Source organism: Coenobita brevimanus, chromosome 79 (genome assembly GCF_032717465.1).
Source record: "Coenobita brevimanus isolate Jiangsu-jjx chromosome 79, ASM3271746v2, whole genome shotgun sequence".
Lineage (NCBI taxonomy): Eukaryota > Metazoa > Arthropoda > Malacostraca > Decapoda > Coenobitidae > Coenobita > Coenobita brevimanus.
The window spans coordinates 29,673,877-29,678,777 of NC_137032.1; the positions used below are offsets into that span (position 1 = coordinate 29,673,877).

The window sequence follows — 4,901 nt, forward strand, 5'->3', positions numbered from 1 at the left end:
AAAGGGAAACACTAATCTTCTAACCTATCAAATAATGCACGTAATTTCTCGTCAGGTACAGTATAATTTTATTACCTCTTGTAACTGCAGATACAATCCAGATATCATTGATTATTTTTGTATTTTCATTTCACATAATATTGTTTAATTATCAGCTGTCTGCAGATACTGGTATATTATTTTCTCACTGCAGTTACCAACAATTTTTATTTTCTTTACCGGCATCAACTAATATTTGTGCATTTTTTTTTTTGCAGGTACCACGTTGAGTACACCGCTTCCCGTCCGATCAGCGAAGTTAAGCAACGTTGGGTCTGGTTAGTACTTGGATGGGTGACCTCCTGGGAACACCAGATGCTGTTGGCATCCCTACGCGTCAAGTGGGGTTGGTGGAGGATTAGTGCCCCTCCCTGTAAAACAATTAACTCTAAGCCCTTGGCCACCCCGTCTGGGATACATGGCGTCTGGCAATGAATGAATGAATGAAACAATCAAAGACAAAAGTCATGTCGTGAAATTTGGTGAAAATATCTGCTATGAGGCTTAAGGTTAGGTGCGCTCTGCTTGTTTCTTACGGATGGTTGGCAGCACCGACATGTGATACCTTTGCCCCAGATGTCGAAACTGTGTATACGAGCATATTATTCATAATTAAGCAAAACATCTTCATATTGTGTTTTTCCGACTTACTTTAACTTGATATTTATGAACTGTTGATCATATATTCTATTTTTTACTGTCCTATTAGAAAGACTGCCATCCAGTTACCTAAAGAACCGTCCTGAAATCATTTTTCCATCTTTAATCATTTAACTTCGATTTAGCTTAAGTTAAAAATTAAAAGCTGTGTTTGTCGTTGTCTCTCAGTGTTATCCAAATAAATTGGCCAAACTATTTTACATAAGAGGACAGACTTAGTCTATATCTCTAGAAGGGGTACCCGGCGTTTCCTGGGCAAAACCCTAAGATCATGCATTACCTGGAACCTTGGATGGCCACTCCTTGGGTTCCCCTTTTTATCCTTGAGCCCATTTCCCCAGGGTTATATTCTCCATCACCATGTTGACTTGAACATTTCTGATTAACTATAATCTTAGCCATCAGATGAGCCACTTTCACTTATGTAATGTGTACGTTCAAAACGTTTAAATTCGTTGTAATAAGTCACACCTGTCAGAGCTGTTAAAAGAGTTCTATATGCATCCCCCTTCATTTCCATAGAGGACAGACAGACAGGCAAACTCTCTGTCTCTGTCTCTCTCTCTCTCTCTCTCTCTCTCTCTCTCTCTCTCTCTCTCTCTTTGTTTGCAAAGTCATGAAATTCCATGGAAATCCCCCGCCGCATGTACTGTACATGAGTTATAAGATATGGATGTGTTAACATGATTTCTGGTTATAAGAGGCCTATTGAACCTATTTTTTAACGCATTCTTTAAGTTATCATATTTTAAGTTGATTGATTAAAAATTGGTGTGCTGTAATGCACCATTTTGGCTAATATCAGGGTACAAACAGACAAACAGATAAACAGAATGGGAATTTTAGTAGTATACTAGAAGAGGTACCCGACCTTGCCTGGTCAAACCCTATGATTCTGCATTACCTGGGACCCTGGATGGCCATTCATTGTGGAAGAAGACGCTCGGGTTTCCATTTTATTTATTTACATATGCGAAGACATGAAACTCCATGAAATGCTTGCCACTTTTATTGCAAAATACAAGGTATGGAGGTGTGTTAATTAACAACATTTTTGGTAACTGGAGGCCAAGCGCATCAGTTTTTTTTTTTTTTTTTTCACATTCTTTACGGTTGTGCATTTAACGTACTTTGATTCAAACACTGTTTTGCTCTGATGCACCATTTCGGCTCATTTGAGGGTACAAACAGACTGATTTAAACAGGGATGTGTCGTGTCTCCATGGTTGTTCAATCTGTATATGGATGGGGTTATAAAAGAGATACAGCGTAGGGCAGTGGATGATGGAGCAGCCCTAATGAGAGAGGGCAGTGTACTGTTGTTTGCAGATGATACTGTGTTGTTAAGTGAAGACGAAGGAGAGCTGCAATGCTTGGTGAATAAGTTTGGGAGAGTGTGTTAGAAACGGAATCGAAACATAAATGTAGGGAAGAATAAAGTTATGGTCTTAGAGAGAAATGAAGTCAGTGAATGTACAGTGAGGTTCGATGAGAAGGAAATGGAAAATGTGAGTGCATTTAAGTACCTGGGTATTGTGATGCGTAAAAATGGAAGTTTAGAGGGTGAAGGGCTTGGAAGGTTACATCAAGGAAGAAAGGTTGCTGGTTCCTTGAAAGCAGTTACAAGAAACAGGGAAGTGAGCATGGAAGTGGAAAAGTTACTACATGACAGTATTGTGATACGAACTCTATCGTATGGAAGTGAAGTTTGGATGTTGTTGAAGGGACAGAAGTCTAGAGTGAGAGCAGTGGAAATGAGTTACTTAAGAGGAGCATGTGGAGTCATATTGAGAGACAGACTGGCAAATGAGGATGTGAAGGAGCGTTGATGTGTGGATGTGGATGTGATAGGAAGCATTAGGAGACACACTGTGGTGGTCTGGACATGTGAAGTGGGTGGAGAGTGAAAGACTGACGAGGAGAGTGTATGTGAGTGAGGTGGAAGGGGGAGAGGGGGGGGAGGCGAAGGATGAGATGGAGGGTTGGAGTAAATAGGTATATGACTGAGGGGGATGTGAGCTGTGAGCAGGGCAGTGAAATGGCGGGGGACAGGGCGACATGGAGGCGATTTGTTTGTGCCCACCCCTTACGTGATTAAGGCATCTAGCAATAGGTAGATATATAGATAGATAGAAACAGACAAATAGATAAACAGAACGGTGATTTTTAGTATTATATAGACTGATGCTAATCGAAAGCTTTGTTAAGAGTGGCAAAATGAATCCCACAGGCTGGAGTCGGAACATATAACCCAGAGTTCCAAAGTCAACACACAACTGCTCGAATGCTTCATGCTGGGTGCAGTTCGTCTCTTACGGCATAAACTCTGCTTGCAATTGCTGCCTTCCATCGTTGTGATTATTTACTGGTTCTGTAGTGGCGCGGTAACAGGAGGATAACCTGAAAGATGACCGTTCTACGTTGTACCTCCTTCCCAAAATCATCAAATCCTCTTTTCTGTGGTTCTGCTTACTCCGGATGTTTTGCACTATTTGTGCGGGATTCTCTACCAGTATATAAAGGTAGATTCTGCCATATCTCATCTCCCTAGCAGTTGTATGCATATTGCTTTCATTTTCTATACCACGGTATATAGTAGGTCTGCTTGACGTTTTTTGGTAAGGTGAAGGATTAAATGACCAGATGATCATCGTCTGACCGAATATAGTTCGCATTTCATTCCTCAGACGCAGCAGTTCTCTCGAATCGATGTTAAGGCATCAGAATTTCCTGGTCTCATTTACTGGATACCCTCATCCCATCAGCATTAAGCAACAGATGTGAAGCTCTAGGAAGTCAGTCTAGCTAACCACGAATATAAACTTTGGTAGAGCTCTCATGATATTTCATTTTTTTCACATAATCATCGGACAAAACAGCGACACGACTTAGTCTTTGATTGTACAAAGATAAAAGTCGTGTCTTGAAATTTGATGAAACCTTCTGCTAAAAGGCTAGTGTTTTGGTGCATTCTGCTCTGCGTCATACGGGCGGTTGGTAACACTGTTATGAGGTGCCATTGCTCTAGGTGACGAGCCTGTGGATGCGAGCATATTTTTCATGACAAAGAGAAAATAAATACTTATAGCTGTGTTATTCCGATTGATAATTTTTACTTGATATATATGTGAACAGTTTCTTATTTGTTCCTTTTTAACATCTTAGGAACAATGGAGTTCAATTAGCTAAAGACATGTCTGGATTTTTGTTCTACTTCTTTATTAATTAGCTTCTGCTTAGCTTCAGTTGGTATTTATAAGCTGTGATTTTCATTATCAGTCATCAAACAACTTTGTTACATATGAGGGTAGAGTCAGTGTATGATGATGATCGAATGCTTTGTACTGAATGGGGAAATGAATCCCACAGGCTGGAGTTCGAACACATAACCCAAAAGACCGAAGTCTAAGCATATTTATTCGTGCGATTCATTCTAGGTTCAATTCGCGTCTTACGGAATAAGCACTGATTACAGGTGCTACCTTCCATCGTTGTGATTGTTTCCTGGTCCTTTATTGATGTGGTAACACTAGGGCGACCTGAAAAATGACTGCTGTCCGTTGTGCCGTCCTCCTGAAAGCGCCTAAACCACCTTTCTCTTTGTTCATGTTTTTTTTTTCTCTCAAATAAATGTATATCATATCCTCTCTCATCTCCCCAGTAGTTGGTCGCATGGTGTTTTGCCCCGCCTATACCAAGGTCTGCCTGACATTTTGTAATATGTAACGGCCAAACAGTGTTCGCCTTAGCGAATATCGTTCACATTTCGTCTCTCGGTCGCAGCAATTCTCGCAAATGGATGTTAAGGTTTGCGAATTTCTTGCATTCGTTTATATTGTCATCTCATCAGCTGCATATATGAAATTTGGGAAAGTCAGGCTAGTCAACCAAGCATATGTAGCTGTGGTAGAGCTCTCATAATGTTTCACATGTTATACTTAACCTTCGGATAAAACAGGGACACGACTTTTGTCTTTCCATTTATAGTATATGGCGAGGAGAAGGATGGGGTGTGTGGAAGGAGGTCATGAAGGGTGGTAAGAGAAGTGATGTAAACGTGAGAGAAGTCAGTACTGAGGGAGAAGTGGGGGGTGAGGGAACGAAGAGGGATATACAAGGAAGAAGATAAACTTTGGTGGAAGAAGGTAAGAATGGATGAATGAGTGAAAGGGTGGATAGTACTGATAAGAGCGATATAATGG

General features: G+C 40.7%; 1 pseudogene; it reads left to right on the forward strand.

Annotated features, from left to right (window-relative positions):
- The first annotated feature begins 249 nt into the window (after nt 1–249).
- On the forward strand, nt 250–366 carry LOC145409150 (5S ribosomal RNA; annotated as a pseudogene).
- Nucleotides 367–4,901: the final 4,535 nt, after the last annotated feature.